Raw genomic sequence first — 18,814 nt, 5'->3', positions numbered from 1 at the left:
GGAGGAAGTAACGTCGAAACTAACGAGTTGAGGGATCAGGCATGAGTGATTTTATGACGGCACACATCCGGCGTGCTTTACTCTCACCGCAGAACTTTGATCTGCCAGTGTGTTTTACATGTGAGAATCAGCACCCCTTGCTTACATCGAGTGTCTCAATCCTTCTAGGCGGATCAGAGTATAAGACTGTCACCAATAATTTCATATCGCGGACAACTTCAGATTTGAGTCCACCGCTCGCCTGGGCCACGCTGAGGCTGCACTCACAGACACCGCTCTCACAGAGTGCGTCTCACTCTGCCTTCGCCTTCTTCAATGAAGGTGGTGCCGCTACTTCCTCATTCCCAAGAAAAATGAGAGGCTCAGACTAATTATCGATCCAGACATCTGAGTCGTGCTCTCATACGACGGCCATTAAGAATGTTAATTTTGAAACAGATCCTTGCGCAAATATACCCCAGGGACTGGTTTCTGTCTGTGGATCTGAAGACGGAAGACACATGCTTCACATCCAAATAGCCCCCGTCACAGACTGTTCTTGAGGTTCGTGCATTTTTACGAAGTGAGACAAATGGGAATCCACATCTTGAACTACCTCGATGACAGGCTGCTACTAGCCGAATCAGAACAGGAATTAACACTCACATTGTTGCTCAACCATCTTGAATTTTAAAATTCAGCGAGAGGTGGCATTGTTCAAGTCGGGGACTGCACGTCCCCTCAGGGTGTTTCAGAGGTTGTTTGGCCTCATGTCGGCCTCCTCCTCCACAGCTATGGAGCCTTCATGTTTGGACCCTCGACAGGATTCTAGCCAACTCCCTGAGAAAGTCACTAATGCCATTCTAGAGGCTAGAGCTCTGTCAACAAGACATCTTTACACCTTTAAATGGTCAGTCTTCTGTGACTGGTGTTCAGCACTAAGCTTGGATCCATATTCTTGTGACGTTTCCCTCGTGCTAACCTTCTTTCAAGAGTTGTTGGACAAGGGCTGTACCTCTTCCACACTCAAGGTTTATGTGGCCGCCATCACAGCAAATCATTCTCTTGTGGCTGGCCCCTCAAGTGTCAGAAATGATCTGGTCGTTGAGTTTCTAAGGGGAGCTCGGAGACTAAACCCACCCTGCCCTAAATCTGTGCCGACATGGGACTTGTCTATAGTCCTGAGGGCCTTCAAGGGCCCTCCCTTTGAGCCACTCCAAATAGCTGGCCTGCCAAATTGCGGTGTCCTGTTCGGACACTCGGAGTGTATGTTGAGTGCTCTGGGTTGTTCAGACAATCAGAGCAGCTCTTTGTGTGTTTTGGAGGCCACTCTAAAAGGCTTCTGGTTACAAAGCAAAGGCTATCTCGCTGGATAGTAGATGGCATAGCCTTGGCTGACTCACAATGCCCTATAGGTGTGAGGCCCATTCCACCAGAGTAATGGCCTCTTCCTGGGAGTGGTCCAGTGGGATTTATATTGGAAAGATTTGAGCGGCTGCCGGTGTGTTGCTGTTCACATTTGCCAGATTTTATCATTTGAAACTGCTGGTTTCTCCCTTATGTTAAAGGGTTACTCCACCCCAAAGTGAATATTTTGTCATTAATCACTTACCCCCATGTCGTTCCAAAAGCTTCGTTCGTCTTCGGAACACAATTTCAGATATTTTGGATGAAAACTGGGAGGCTTGTGACTGTCCCATTGACTGCCAAGTAAATAACACTGTCAAGCCCTAGAAAAGTGTGAAAGACATCGTCAAAATAGTCCATCTGCCATCAGTGGTTCAACCGTAACGTTATGAAGCTATGAGAATACTTTTTGTACCCAAAGAAAACAAAAATAGCGACTTTATTCAACAATTCATCTCCTCCGCGTCAGTGTAGCGCCATTTTGGAGAATATACACTGGACGCAAACTGTGTACGCTGTTCTGTACGCTGTCATTTTAATTTTTTTGGAGTAACCCTTTAAGTACCCCAAGACTGGGCTTGGGAAGCAGGTTGTTCTCTATCTGCTCATAGCACAGCGTGATTGGATACCGTTCCCCATACGCAACGTTAAGTGAATGTTTGAAAGGGAACCCTCCGGTTACTGATGTAACCTCGGTTCCTTGAGATAAGGGTACGAGCGTTGAGTCACTTGCCATGCTATAAGCTGCATGCGAATCGATGCCTGTCACTTCAGTTGAGTAATTCTGATGAAATGGTGCTCCGAGCCGACTTTTATAGAGGTTGGCTCCACCCATTCTGGTGGGCTAAAGCACCATTGGTTTGTGCAGCCACACAAATGTTAACAAATCAGGCTTCAGTAATAGTGTAAACAGGAGTTGTCCCCATACGCAACGCTCATTCCCTTATCTCAGAGAACCGAGATTACGTCAGTAACCGGAGCGTTTTGTCTTCACTTCCCCTTCCTATTTTTATTTTTTTTTCTCTTCAACCATCAACATGTCTCACAAACAGCAAAGGAAGAAAATGTCACACCACAGTAGTGTGTGTGTGTGTGGGTGTTATTACATCTGTATGACAGCTTGAGCTGGCGGCACTTCCCTCCATGAGAGTGAATTCAGCACACTCACACATCTGTCATGTTCAGATATTTTAATTTACATTTATGTTTATATTAATGATTTATCTAAAACAGTGTGTACAGTTTCACTCACATTTGCATATGTATAAAAAGACAATAAATAAACAAGAAACACAGTACTTTGCACCAAATGACATAATTTTTCAACACAGAAATATTTGAAGAGCATACTGGAATGGATGGAAGCTCTATGTTTGCAATGGTTTATAGTACATGTGATGAACATAATGACAAACAGGTGCACTAATAAGAACATAATGAAAAACCATGGCAACAGATGGCAAACAGGAAGATGAAAGTCAACTGATATCTTCCTTTTCTACGGCCAAAAGTTGGTATGTGTCGGAATACCCTGAATGTATTCAATTGTTTTTGCCCTCTTGTGGTCATAAATTATCAAAAAAAGAAAGAAAATGCTAATAGATTTTGATTAATTTTGCCTTTGCCTTTTTAAGAAACTTTTCTTGAAAGATTCCTTGGGTCATGCTGAGAACAGCGATTCCAGTTAAGTCATATAAACTCCTTTACCAAATTTGACTTAGATCATCTTTAGGCTGTGGCAGCAAAAATTATGTGTTTCTTTATGTATGACTTTCAATGATATATGATGATTGTGAATGATGTTTAACTATTTTCTTGTGGTTGTTTTATAGACATTAAATGCCAAGTCTAGGATCTAAAGATCTGTTTAGCAATTATGAAAATTTCAGTAGATCAGTAAGATCTATGGGTTAATTATTTATTAAAGGAGTCATCGGATGCCCATTTTCCACAAGTTGATATGATTCTTTAGGGTCTCAATGAAAAGTCTGTAGAATAGTTTGGTTAAAATTTATCAATGGCAGTGTAAAACGACACCGTTTTTACCCTGCAAAACAGCTCTTTTCAGAGCAAGCTGTTTTCGTGCTCTGAAAAGTGCATTGCATGGCGCTTTAAATGCAAATGAGCTCTGCTCACCCCGCCCCTCTCTTCCGAGCCGCTCTCAGAGAGATACATTGTCTCTCATTGTTAGGAAAGGTGATTTGCAAAGATTCATTAATTAAAAAAAACAAAAACCTTACACCCACTTCTTCTGGAGGTGAAGCTGGATCATGAATGAAGATTGACACATTTAGGTAGATTGGGGGTTGCATTCCCTTCAGAAACTAATGTAATCCACAGCGTCTTCAGATGTCGGGAGTAAATGACGACTGTTATGTTCATTATTACATCCAACAACAAAAAAACCTCAATCACTTAGGATAAATTCTTGTATACATCTGCTCCGGCGTCGAAACAGTGGCGGACTGATGACAGCTCACTCAGGGCGGGTCTAAGGTAAGACTCCAGTCCAGTCTGTGCTGAAACGTTAGTGTCAATCAAACAATCATGGGAGGGCCTGGGTCTGTGTGACGTCATACAAACAGGCATCTGAGATCGGCTCGAACTGAGAAAGGGGTAATGATTTAACGAGATTAAAAAAACAAAACAAAACAAAAAAACACTGGGTAGATCTTTATCATTATAGCGTGGTTGAGTACACACACTGCCAACACACATTTCAGTTAAAATAGCTTGCAAAAGTGCATGTCATATCCAATGAACCCTTTAAACTTAAGACACAGAATCTATGAAGTTACTGTTCACAAACTAACACTTGGTGGCAGCACCTATGAGTTCTGTCAGAATAAAGCTGTTTTACATTAGCATTTCATTAATTTGGGCTTCTTTTCCATCAGGGTTGGTGAATTGATTGATTGATGGATTGATTGATTTAAAAAAAAAAAATCATTGTAATACATTGTACTTAACTGAACAAATGTAAAAGTTACAAATAGCTGATTTTACATTTTCAAACACAACCACATTAACAAATATAAGACTAAATAATGTGTATAATATGAAATACAAGCCCAAATGACAATAATCTAACAGAACACATCACCACAGCATGTATTGGGGTTTTGTGAATGGGCAATGCAAATAAAAATCTTGCAAGAAAGAAGCAGCAGCACAAACAAACAAAAAACAAAATACAAACCAAAAAGCATGGCTGCTAACAGCCAATTACATTTCAGCTGCTAATACCATCCAATCTTATTGGCCTATACCGCTGCATGTGGTACTTGTGTTATTCCTGCCTTGTGTCTGTTGTAACCCTGTAATAATTCCAAATGTCACATCCTGTGGCTTTCACAGATATGAATTTTAATGAAAACTGTGCAAAAATGATCAGTTTTCTCATATAATTACAATTAATGAGTATTATGACACTATAACAATTAATGGAGGTCGTTATAACACTGATAGATGAAAAAAATCATCTATATCTATCCTAAGTATGGATTATACATTGTTTACTTCAATGATGTATAAAGTATGCTATATGTAAAATGCAACATACTGTCACAAACGTTCTGGAGCCAGGGAAACGAGGAGGCAAGGAACTTCTTCAATCATTAACTTTATTTAGACAAACTCAGGGATCGCTGGAGACACAGAACAAAGACCATAAAATGATCAGACCGGACACTGAGGCAGGGAAACACAGGGCTTATAAACACTGGGTGAAACTAGATAATTAATGACACAAAGCTTGGGACTAATAAACTAATGATGACACCAAATAAGGGCACGAGAGGAGGGGAAACACAAGACACAGAGACAAAGTCTGACACATACAACTACTTTATGAATATGGAAAGAGTTTTAATGGAAAAAAGAAAATAAAAAAATTATTACCTAAAATAACGACTAAGCTTTCTGTATACAGAGTGACTGGAATTTGTATCCATGTTTTGGGCCACAACTCTGGCCTTATGTGCCACCAAGCAGATGGCTTCCAACTACTGTCTGTCCAATAAGCTGATAATATGGAGTTGTACGTGGTTAAAGTTTGATGGGGTTAATGAAGAAAAACAATAACAGAAAGGGGCTGTTTCGCTAACCCACCTTGTTTGTGTTTTGGGCAGCAACAACCTGCTTCCCTATTGAGAAGATATCAAGACACGTAAGGTTGATAGGGCAGCAGGCCCCTCTAGACATAGGCATCCCCCTCTCAATGAGTCCCCAGTCAAATGTGTTCAGTTGTTCCCTGCAAGCAAGCTGTTTCAGGGCACTGAACAAATTGACCCACTCATTAGAAAGTTCCTATAGGTTTGCTTTTGGGGACGAAGCATACTGGCTTCTTTTCATGAAGTGTGTGGGAAGGTTAATTCTTAAGAAGAGTATGCTATCACCCAATCTGAGAACCTCCTTTCTAGTGGTGGTATAGGACTTAACCAAAATGCGGGCACAATTGTCACCTGCATGTGTGGATTTGATTTTTACTGCCACAAGTGGTATCAGAATAGGCTTATCACTCTTCCAAATTCAGAGACATTTAGGTCTCATGGCAGCAGCAGCAAATGCTATTATAATGGGTCTAATGAACATGAGACCATTTCAGTACTAGCTCAAGAACAACATATGAACCATCCTTTTACCCTCTGAACCATCCATCCAGAGTCATAAACATTATACGCAAGGGCTTTGTGCCCTTCACGAACCATGTCCTACTCCTAAGGTGTGTTGCTGTTGCAAGACACTTACAATGAATACCTCTCTCATCTTTCTTTCACATACATTGCTTCACGATGAGGGCAGTGTTTCTCCAATTCGCTCTCGCAACTCCAGCTGGAAACACCTCCAGTATGGCCACTGAGGAGTCCCAACTCATAGATTCTGATCTTTCAACTGAGGAAAACTGTATGCCCCCAAATGACCGCTCTTTCACCTTGTTCAGACTGTCAGTCCAAATCTGACTTTTTCATATCCGAATGGAATCCAATATAAATGATTGACCACACTGTGTATCACTGTTCAATTCCAAATTGTGTGTCCTAGGGCTGTCACGATATTAGATTTTTCATATCACAGTTATTGTGGCCATAAGAAATCATGATGTCGATATATCGCGATATCTTGGGTCACCTTGGGGGGGGGGGGTATCAGTCAAATCAGTCAAATTTCTTTTTACTTTGTTTAATGAGCTTTTCTTTTTCACCCAACGAACATAAGGATACTGATAAACGCAGGGCACAAACTCTGGCTTTCTCTGTCTTCTTTGGAGCTCCTATGAAATAACAAGAGAAAAAATACTGTCAATTTCAACAGTATAATGAATAAATATTAATGGTAACATTACAATAAGATGTCATTTGATAACATTAATGTATTAACTAACAATATATTTATTACACAATTTATTCTTTGTTAATGTTAATAAAAATAGTCGTTCATTGTTCATGTTAGTTCACAGTACTTTAAAGTTTACAAACACAACTTGTGATTTTAATAATGCATTAGTAAATGCTGAAATTAACATTAACTAAGATTAATAAATGCTGTGGAAGTATTGTTCATTCTCATTTCATGTTAACTAATGTAATTAACTAATGAATTTTATTGTAAAGTGTTGCCATATTAACATCTAAATTGATACTTTCACCTGTTAACTTGTATACCCGTATTTTAAGCTCTTTAACTTATAGATGCTCCGGCGCCACTGAAGTCATGCAGTAAGAGCGCTGCTAATTCAGTTTTAACGTGCATCTAGAACGACTGCAGATGAGGCATTAAGTGCATCCCAGCTAACACACGACGTAACTGTTACGTAACCTATTGGTAATTTCATGACTTACCAATAGGCAACGTAACCACGACGTCGTATGCACGTAATTTCATTACCATCCCATCACCAACTCACAACGTCGGCAGTACGTCCTCCTAACGTAACAGGATAACCAAGAACGTCCCAGATAGGTACTCTAATCGTAATATATTGGTAACTTCATGACTTACTGGCAACGTAACTGCAACGTCGCATGGACGTAATTTCATTACCATAATTTTTGTACGTTCTTTATGCTCTCTGATTACCATAATGCTATTTAAAAAGTGTAATTAAACAGACACAAGATTGAACGTTCCTTGAAGATAAAATGTGTTTCTTTTCACCAAGTCAGAATATGGACAATTGCTTTTAATATGCCTTTGTATAGCCCTATTAATAAATTCACATAAATTACACCCCATACAGCACTGTTAAATATGTTGAAATATATTTTGAAAATATATTTTAAAAATACATAAAACAAAGTTAAACAATTGTTCCTCATGATACATGTGTAAATATGTGTACGAAAAAATATATTCCTATGCCTTAGTTTTTAATGAATGTTTTTTCAATGTTGTTTCTACACCACGTTTACCATTTCTAAAGCTATTATATTATATTATATTATTTACGTAAAATTCTGCGTGACTTCTACATGCTTTAATGGGCGAGCGCGTGCTGAGCTGGAGCTGAGGAAGTCACCATGGAAACGGGGCGGCAGCTCAACTGTCAAGCAGCAACTTCGTCTTTCACTGTTGTTTTTACTAATTTCAGGTAAGTTTAGTCTCTAAAATACACAAATAGTACATACAAGCGTTCCTGACACTTTCTTTCACGTAAATGATACGCTTCCGTTGAATATTTACTTTACAGAAATGGTTTAGTGTCTTCAGAAAAAGTCCGTTAGCATCTCAACCGTAAGCTAACTATAAGAGGTAACTATAGACTTGAGCTCTTGTTTATGAAAGTTTGGGCTTTTAATGTAATCTTATGTGTAGATGAGCGTTTTTGGTATAAAGGTTTTTCTGGCAATTTGTCAATGGATGAATGGAAGTTAGCTAATTAATTTAACCTAAAAGTATGCGCTGTACAGTTAATCGGATACATCACTTACATGGAGCGTGAAAATGTGCTGAAACTGAAAACAGGTTTTGATCTTTCATGATAAACACATATTGATACCACTTGTTCTGTGATTTCAGAAGCGTCAGAAAAAAACCCTCTATGACACAGGAGAAGTTCCTGATTTCAACATTTCTGAAGGGAGCTGCTGACAGAGAAATTGGCTAATTTGGTATAAACAGCTCAAAATAATCAATATCACGTCACCATAGTATCATGGAAAACAAAACAGTGATATCCATATCCATAAAGAAGAAATAATCGCATCTCGAGCAGAATCATTAAACTAAATTAAAAGAAACGATGGCTGCGGACATGTCTATACATGTGAGGGTCACCAGATTACGTTGCGGTTACGTAACAGTTACGTATTTTTGTTAGCTGGGAAGCTTTTACGAGGTCTGGACCTCATAGCTGGTAATGGGCCTGGATGTGTAAAGTGAATGAGTGTAAACTATAGCCTATATGAATGAAATGAGCGCAAATCTAGCCGCGTTGGGGTCTATGCGCATCTCTCAGAAATCAGAGCTTTGTCTGGAGTTATATCAACTCGACAAAAATAGGTCTGGTGAGTTTGCTGGCCAGTCAAGCACACCAACACCATGGTCATTTAACCAACTTTTGGTGCTTTTTGCAGTGTGGGCAGGTGCCAAATCCTGCTGGAAAATGAAATCAGCATCTTTAAAAAGCTGGTCAGCAGAAGGAAGCATGAAGTGCTCCAAAATTTCTTGGTAAGCGGGTGCAGTGAGTTTGGTTTTCAAAAAACACAATGGACCAACACCAGCAGATGACATTGCACCCCAAATCATCACAAACTGTGGAAACTTAACACTGGACGTCAAGCAACTTGGGCTATGAGCTTCTCCACTCTTCCTCCAGAATCTAGGACCTTGGTTTCCAAATGAAATACAAAACTTGCTCTCATCTGAAAAGAGGACTTTGGACCACTGGGCAACAGTCCAGTTCTTCTTCTCCTTAACCCAGGTAAGACACCTCTGACGTTGTCTGTAGTTCAGGAGTGGCTTAACAAGAGGAATACGACAACTGTAGCCAAATTCCTCGACACGTCTGTGTGTGGTGGCTCTTGATGCCTTGACCCCAGCCTCAGTCCATTCCTTGTGAAGTTCACCCAAATTGCATCTTTTTCTTCCACACTTTTTCCTTCCACTCAACTTTCTGTTAACATGCTTGGATACAGCACTCTGTGAACAGCCAGCTTCTTTGGCAATGAATGTTTGTGGCTTACCCTCCTTGTGAAGGGTGTGTCAATGATTGTCTTCTGGACAACTGTCAGATCAGCAGTCTTCCCCATGATTGTGTAGCCTAGTGAACCAAACTGAAGAGACCATTTTGAAGGCTCAGGAAACCTTTGCAGGTGTTTTGAGTTGATTAGCTGATTGGCATGTCACCATATTCTAATTAGTTGAGATAGTGAATTAGTGGGTTTTTGTTAAATGTGAGGCAAAATCATCACAATTAAAAGAACCAAAGACTTAAACTACTTCAGTCTGTGTGCATTGAATTTATTTAATACACGAGTTTCACAATTTGAGTTGAATTACTGAAATAAATGAACTTTTCCACGACATTCTAATTTATTGAGATGTACCTGTATATAGCAGGGCTCCAGACTAACTTTTGAGAGCAGTGGCACCAGCGCCAGAAGCAGATTTGGTAGCGCTGGGGGTGGTGTGTGGGGGGATTAAAAATAAAGATAATTAAATCATAAAATTATTATAGTTTTGCATTAATAAGTGTACTTACTAGTAATATTACATATTTAATTCTTGGTAATGCACATTTGACAGTAAAGCACTGAGCTTGAATTGGGAAGCACAAAATTTACTTTTATTAACAACAGTAACGTGCAAAATGTAAGTTTTATATAGAAAATTAACATATTCTACTCTTATTAAATGTACCATTATTTTTTTTTGTAGTATTATATGGTACTGACCAACAACTTCAGTGATTATAAAAGGAGCTCTCTTGCTTTGTGTGTGATTCAGTCAGATAAGTTTGTTTTTCAGTGCACTTTGTGACTTTTCTTACTTCATACACAAAAAAGAGCAACAATTTGACAATTTGATTTCTTGATGATTTAAAATTTTATAATAGTGATTTTATAATTTCAAAATATAAAGTAAAAAGTAGAAATGAATAACTAATAAGCCTATAAGTGTTCCTCTGCCACCATCTACTGGTTATATTGGTAATTTGATGCCCCCTTTTTTTTTTTTTTTTTTTTACAAAAGTGTGTTTACCACAAAGTATATTTTGGTCATCCCTTTAAAAATAACATTTTAATTGTATGTTTTTTAAAGTTTTAAAGTGCTGTAAATTTTTGTGTAATACTTAAATGTGCTTGAATTTCTCTCTTAAAAGGTTGTACAAACCTGAAATGCATAATGTAATGAAATTCAACTATTTCTGCCACAACACCATGGTTATAGTTAGCGTTACTACTTCTGGTTATATGTCAGTGCTGTTTGACCTGTTTATAACAGATTTCTGTGCATAATTTGAATGCTTCTCACTGGATCTCGCAGCACTGTGCAGTAACAGTGTCGCGAAATCAACACTGCTTCCTGAGTAAACCTGTTCTGAGCTCGGAGAAGTTTGTTCGCTCAGCGCTGATCCGAGCTGATAAATGGTCCGCGCTGCGCAGCTCAAACGAGTAGCGCGGTTTCACTAGCTTTTGTTTCGCTTGCTGTTTGATGTTTCTCATATGCAACAGAAATAGCAGCGCTTATGAGGTGGGGCAACGTAGTGGTCGTGCTAGTGTGATTGCTCACAAAATTTAGTCACACCGGCAGAAAAATTTGGTTGCAGTCTGGAGCCCTGTATAGGAAGTGACCAAAAACTGTGTTGAAAATTCTAGAAAATTGTTCTTATCCTGTGAGTCCCCACTCTTTTGTGCCCTGAGGTGGAAATGCCGAAACAGTAGGGAAAACTCAAGTGTGCACTTTTACATTTTGGGCAACCATTGTTTTATTTATTATTATTATTTTTACATTTACATTTTGGTTATTGTTTTCTTTCTCACTTTAGATGCTGGTGAAAAAACCGCCAGGCTAAAGCATTCAAAGTGGAAACTTCTGTTGTGGCTCAGTAATCCAGGATTGGGATGGTGGAAGGAGCAGAAGATCAGAGATCAGGCAGAGATCTACTGGTGCGCCTGAGGGAACAGATTTACCTAATGTCTTAGTTAAACCAAAAATTCTCATCACTCGCCTTCATGTCGTTCGGTACCTGAGTGAAAGGTAATAAATACATTAAAGTAAACCCATGTGACTCCAGTTGTTTAACCTCAATTTATGAAGTGATGTGAATGTTTTGTGTGCACAAAAAACATTGCATTTTTATTTACAAAATAACATGTTCACGAGAGCACCATCATGCATCAGTGTTGCCTTGGCGTGAGAGCTGGCCATCTCATGGTGCTTTTGTGAAAATGCTTTGGAGATACATAATTTGTGAATAAAGACACTGTTTTTGTTATTGCTGTTTTTTTTTGCGTACACAAGGCATCTGTTAAAAATATCTTCATTTGTGTTCTGCACAAAAGGGTCTTATGGGTTTGGAGCGACATGAGGGTAAGGAATTAATGACATAATTTACATTTTTGGGTGAAATATGTTCTAATGTGGTTATAATTGGTCATTGTTCTGGTTTTAGAAACATTTTCAATATTTTAAAGGTTCATTGTTTTGAAAAATGATGTTTATACAGTCTACTTTAAGTACTTTTGTTGGTAACACTTTACAATAAGGTGTCATTTGTTAACATTAGTTAATGTGTGAACTATCATGAACAAACAATGAACAATGCATTTATTGCACTATTTATTAATATTTGTTAATGTTAGTTAATGAAAATACAGTTGTTCATTGTTTATTCATGTTAGTTCACAGTGCATTAATGTTAACAAACACAACTTGTGATTTTAATAATGCATTAGTAAATGCTGAAATTAACATTAATAAATGCTGTAGAAGTAATGTTCATTTTTAGTTCATGTGTACTAATGTTGTTAACTAATGTTAACTAATGAACTTTGTTGTAAAGTGTTACCCTTTTGTTAATATCAACACCTCTGTGATTATGGTATCTTTCCTTAATTATCTGAAATGTCTGCTAGCAAATATTATGCTAGCATATCTGTTTATAATGATGCTGAGCATGGAACAAACTACATCCCCTCCAGAAATCTGAGATCTGCTAGTGAGCGACGCCTCGTGGTACCATCACAGAGAGGCTCAAAATCACTCTCCAGAACATTCTCGTTCACCATTCCTGGCTGGTGGAATGATCTTCCCACCCCTATCCGGAATGCTGGATCCCTGTCAATCTTCAAGCAACAACTGAAAACTCATCTCTTTCGACAGCACTTGACTTCATCCTAAACTTAAAAAAAAAAAAAAAAATTCTCTTTACTTATTCCTTCCTTTGGTAGTTTGTATTTATTTAAACAATGCCTGAGACTTGGTGTTGCAAGCACTTCGTCTGTCTGATTGCCTCTTCAAGATGAATCGCTTTATGTATTCCCCAATTGTAAGTCGCTTTGGATAAAAGCGTCTGCAAAATGACTAAATGTAAAATGTAAATGAATGCTTTCATTCATATTTCACTGTATATCCTATGTTTTTATTAATAATTTGGGTGTATTTTACTGTTCATATTTGTGGGTTTTTCAAAATAAATGAACTGAATTCATTTTGAGTCTGTATTCATCATTCACAGCTGTTGAAAAAGCCTTTACATTAGTTTGGGCATATGAGGACATAAATTAGGTTAAACTACTGCATGTCCGCCCATAGAAAATAAATAATTATAAACAAATTACCAGCTGATTACCAGCACACAACTATTGATCTTCGACGTTGCCACGACGTCGCAGTTACGAACTGGCAACGTCACAAAGTTAAGTTGTGGCGACGTATACGCACCTTTCACTTTTCTGGTCGCCACGACGTAACTTTGGTCACCAGATTACGTTGCGGTTACATAACAGTTACGTATTTTTGTTAGCTGGGATGGCACTGCGACCAGCTGAACATTTTACAGAGTTTAATATAGCAATGTGGTCGCTCAGTTTTTCAAGATCAGTTTTAATCGTGTAACTGTTAACAGATTTGAACAAAGAAATGAAGTGTTACTATGCACAGGCCATATTGATTGCAAATACAAAAATAAGACAAGTAAAGAAAACACGTACTTATTAAAACAATCACCCTTTACTTAAATATATGAATATAGAAAACCTCTGTTAACTGGTTAATGTAACATTTCCCATTCTAATGACTAGTAAAATAATGGCAACTTACTCTGATGATCACGGCTCTTCTCCGAGTAGCTGCGTGAGCTGCGTCTTCTTCTTGTTTGACAGATGTCAGGGTTAAGGCGCAATACTGCCACCTGAAGGTCAACCATGTACTGGTGCTGGAGTATTTACATGTGGTGTTATCAGTCCTGTTCATTTAAAATATTGCGGTTATCGCCAATACAGGTATATTGTCATACACTAAATGAACACTATATCGATAATTGTTGGTTTGAATATCACGTTTATCGTCACCGGTATATCGCGACACCCCTAGTGTGTCCCATAGGGCTCTTTTGTTTCACTCAATATCTGCATTGGTTTCTGTGGCAATGATGTGTGTATACAACAGGGTAAAAAAGAAAAAGACAAACATAAACTAAATGTGAAGTCAAAATGCTTGTTTTGGTCATAAAATATTTGTTCTAATTAAAATTAATCTTATGTTCATTGCTAATTTGTATAATGTATCTTGGAAAAAGGGGAGACACCTACAGGCAAGAAGGGTGTATAATGTGTGAAGTCAGCCAGCCATCTTCTCAGTTCACTCCAGTGTTAATTTCGTCGATGAAGACGAAGACGAAAAATATTCGTCAACGAACCTTTTTTCTGTGACTAAGACCAGACCTTGACCAGCTAAAATTTCTGATGATAAAAACTATGACGAAATTAATGCCGCGTCTTCATTAACAAGACGAGACGGGACTAAAATGTTATTTGAGGTCTACCAGACATTCAAAATACATCCTAAATCCAAAATGTGTGTCTCTGTCATTGGATTAATCAGATGAGGGGCGTAGTCTCAGTATGGCAGCCGCAGTGGACGGATAGGCTATCAAAACGCAAACTAACGATCTGAAACAATAGCCTCAGCACCCGAAGGGTTAGGGATAGGGTGACCAGACGTCCCGTTTTTCACAATTCGTTGTCGATTAATTTAAAGTTAGTGACGGCGGGATAGGCGGAGTCGCGCTGATAGAAGCGCTCTCTCTCGCGCGCACGCTCCACTTCTTCAGTACAGGGAGCGATCAGCTCTCAGTACTCAGCGCTCAAATACACACACAGCAGTCCTGTGTCTATCGTGTAGAGTCAGAGTATCTCACATAAATACAGTCAGTTATGGCTTAAGTGAGCGTTTACAGGTGGGTGAAAACTGAATGTGTGTCAGTATTACATGCATGCCTTCCGTCTTAAAGGGACAGCATTCCTAATTATCCGTGTCATAAATGTTAACCAACAAAAGATGTTAAATAAATGTATACTTAAGTAAAGCTACTGTATCTGAAAAATGAGTTTAATTTGTATCTCTACCAAAAAATGAAAATGTATTCCAGTTTTTCCAAATTCAATCCTTGATTCAAATTTCTCACAAGCTTAATTCATTTGGTCTGAAGAGAGAAGAATTGATGCCTATTTTTGTTTGAATACTACATATAAAATAGCTACCAAAATAAATGTTGTTAACGGCACTTTGACTAAAAGTAAAGACTAAAAGTTGACAAAAATACAATGACTTTTCGTCGACTAAAACTAGACTAAAACTATGAAATACTCAAATGACTAAAATGTGACTAAGACTATTAAGCATTTTCGTCTCAAGACTAAGACTAAGGGTGAATCCCATTTCTCTGTCTTACCCCTTCCCCTTCCCCTTAGTTTTGCGCGTTCACGTGAGAGTAAGGGCTGTCCCAATTCTCGTTTTGATCGAGGGGTAGGGCTAAGGGGAAGGGGTAGATACCCCTTAAAACCAAGCATTTTCACGAGCTTACTTGAAACCGAGGGGTACCCAGAACACACTGCGCAACCGGCAACAATCAAGTATTTTCGGCTTAAATAATTTATTTAAAAATTACGACAGTCTTGATTTGTGCTCTAGACAGTCCTGTACATATATATTTGCAACCATGTTCTTAATTGAAACGTTTTAAAAAAATCGCTAGTTTGCGACGCTAACGTTACATTGCTGATTTGCACAACAGTCCCGCAGACTAGCCTTGAATGGACTCCACGCATTTCTACAGTTTTAACAAGTTTGTAAAACGATCCAAAGTTCGTGATCGACAGTTGTCGGCTCTGGTGACGTAGCAGCCAGCTAGCGACGGTGTATGATGACGTAACCGTAACCAAGTGGTGTCTCATTTCATAGGGGTATGTTTTCACCCCTAGCGCTTACCACTCGGTTTCGAGGGACAAGGGCTAGGGGTAAGACGTAGGGGAAGGGGTAAGACAGAGAAATGGGATTCACCCTAAGACTAAATCAAAAATGCCTGCCAAAATTAACACTGGTTCACTCCAGCTGTTGAGAAGAATGGAAGGTGAAAATGTCTCTGGGCAATCGGTCAAAAAATGTCAGTAGATGTTGTTGTTTTTTTGTCTAAAGTCATTTGTATTTGTCTAGAAATGTGTTTAAAGAAATGGAAAACTGTATTTACCTTGGCATAGTTGAATAATAACAGTTATGCACATGGAAATGACATACCGTCAGCCTCAAACACCATTGTTTCCTCCTTCTTATGTAAATCTTGTGAATGCAAAAGACCACTGAAAAATAGGTGAATCGGAACATAACACTGACTGTGACGTTACAGTCGGGATCACTAATAGTTACGCCCCCAACATTTGCACATACCCACCCATGTTCTGCAGCCACCAGCCGAACCTGCACAGCCAAATTATCAGAAGTTCCGCAGGTATTGTGAAGAAACATGTAAATGGACATGTAAAAATGGACATGTTAAACCGTTTCTGGAGATTTTTTTGCCCTTATCTAAGCCACGTACCTTCTATGTAGATATCAGAGAACAATTTAAAATATTGTATCAATGCATTCTATGGCACCTTTAAGATAACTTACTTGCTGCCCGTAATGCCTAAGGTGCATAGGGCAGCAACGAAGTCTCTCCAATTTTATCTGTCATGGGCCAGAAGGTCTATCGTGCCCCAGTTGTAATGGCTATTTTTTAGTTCTTGTTCCACTGTCCTGTGCCAGGTTGTCAGGGCACGCCAGGCCAGACTGGCCTCTCTTCCTCTTTCCATCTGGTGTCCAATGAAGGACTGTCTTTATGATGGATCTATTCTCTCTTCTCGGCACATGTCCTATCCATCGACAACGTCTTTTCATGATCATCGTGGCCATGTTGTCCTGCTTACAGCGGGACAGCAGGTCTTCATTGGAGATCTTGTTTGGCCAGAAGATACAAAGTATTCTTCGTAGGTTCCTAGTATGAAAGGTGAACAGCTTGGTCAAGTCTTGTTGTGTCATTCGCCAGCACTCTGCTCCACAGAGAAGCACTGGGAGAACACAGCTATTGTAGAGTTTCAGTTTGGTTTTGACACTGTATTGTGAAGATTGCTGTTCATGTTGATGACGACATTACTTGTGTAATGGGAATAGGTGATTGACAGCAGTATTTGCTTATCAGTGAAAAGTTCCTTCTATTTAAAGGCTGATTGGCTGTTGCCTGGGATGCGTCACGTCCGACTTCCCCCTTTTTGTCTATGTTGACGGTGGTTTCAGGTAAGCGTGCTGTGCTTTAACAGGCAGCTATTATAAAACTGGTTGGGTGTATATAACTTTAAAGTGTTTTTGATGATTATAGGGCTAGTATTTTTGTTTATGTGGGGTTAACATTTTGTTGCATGCTAAATAGGCATGATTTCCTGTATCCCATTGTGCTATTGGTGGGCATGACTCTGACAAACCTGTACCTGTAAAGTGTTCTAGCTACGTGATATCTTAACGGTAAGTGTTAAAAGTAATTATAATTGGGTGTGGGGGACAACATGATGATTAGTATCAACGTGATGTATTCGCTGTAGGATTCTCCCTTTCGTTCTATGCCGTGATTGTTTGCTGCTGTCTTTGCACTACATTTGCTGCTGTTTATACTGCCACGCAGACGCGTCATCGTCATCATGTAAGGGGGATTGCTTGTGTCTGCTTCTTATCGTGCCGTCTTAGTGCCCTGCTTCACATTTGTGCCTTGTTATGGAAGATATTACCATCTCTTTTCATCTTTATGAGAGCTAAAATCTGTGCTCTGTCTCCTTTTTCTATGATACATAAAACTTTTTTTTTTTCTTTTGTTTTCCTTTCCCTTCAATTCTGAAGAAAAGTTTGGTTGATTTTTTTATTTTTTTTATTTCTTTATTTCTGTTAACTTTTCTGTTTGTATTTTTTTTTTTTTTTTTTTTTGCATGTGGTCAATCGCTTATTATGTTATTATATAGCAACTTGACTTTCATGTGACAATTTACATCTGGTTCCAAGTTGCTTTGTGATAGTCTCATGTGACAAACTATTGATTCCTCTAACGTTTCATGGTTTCTCCCTCCTTATTTCTGTCTGGTATTGATGCCCATTTTGTGAGGAGTTGCTTTATTAATTAAATGACCCGTTCTGGCGAAATGAGTCGGCGCAACATTCCATTTTAAGATACGGGCGATAATGTGGAAAAACAATGAAAAAATCGATTTTTCTTTTTTTGGGCTAATTTCAAAGAACAGACATTCAAAAATAATCTCCCAAAGTTTCATAGTCCAGATAATTGAGTAAAGGTATTTAAATGACTATTAAAGTTGACTTAAAGTTTTACTAAATTCGCTGGAAATGAACATTTGCTTTTCTCAACTCCTCTCCTCACTTCTGAGCATTTCACTATATTCCGGGTATCCCCTGAAACGTCACTATCTCTGCTCTCCAAATATGGTGTTAAACGTTGTATAAAACCAATCAAAAAGCTTAGAAATGTACACAAACAGTGACATAAACACTGATCATTTGGTTGATCCAGCCATCCTCTTGTCAGACTAGCAGCGCTCTGTGTAAACAAGCTAGCAGATCTCCTCAGAAAGATAGTTCACACACACAGACACACACTAGGTGTTGCACTGACTAATCGATAGAGCTGGGAATCGATTCCAAAAAGAATAGATTCCGAGGCGTTGGGAATCGAGAGTTGATTCCAAAGGTTGGAATCGATCCCATCAAGAGGAATCGACTCCTCATTCAGAGCTTTTTTCAGTTCAACAAAGCTTATCTATGGGTGCCTCTCAAATGGAAGGCTGCATCCTACGAAGGCTGCACACATTTAAATTCACTAAAATAAACTGAAAGAAAACGAGTCGGTACTGCATCATTATAATTTGAGGATGCAGCCTTCCTTTTG

General features: G+C 38.8%; 1 long non-coding RNA gene across 1 annotated transcript; it reads right to left on the bottom strand.

Moving 5' to 3' along the window:
- Positions 1–3,836: 3,836 nt before the first annotated feature.
- Positions 3,837–13,695, bottom strand: LOC131540127 (uncharacterized). The gene is made up of 3 exons (XR_009271180.1): positions 13,651–13,695; positions 6,609–6,658; positions 3,837–6,267 (listed from the first exon to the last, which is right to left on the bottom strand). It is a non-coding gene; the product is annotated as an uncharacterized LOC131540127 (long non-coding RNA).
- Positions 13,696–18,814: the final 5,119 nt, after the last annotated feature.

Source organism: Onychostoma macrolepis, chromosome 05, assembly GCF_012432095.1.
Source record: "Onychostoma macrolepis isolate SWU-2019 chromosome 05, ASM1243209v1, whole genome shotgun sequence".
NCBI lineage: Eukaryota > Metazoa > Chordata > Actinopteri > Cypriniformes > Cyprinidae > Onychostoma > Onychostoma macrolepis.
The sequence above is the reverse complement of the archived record's forward strand: the minus strand, read 5'-3'. Positions and strand labels throughout refer to the sequence as shown.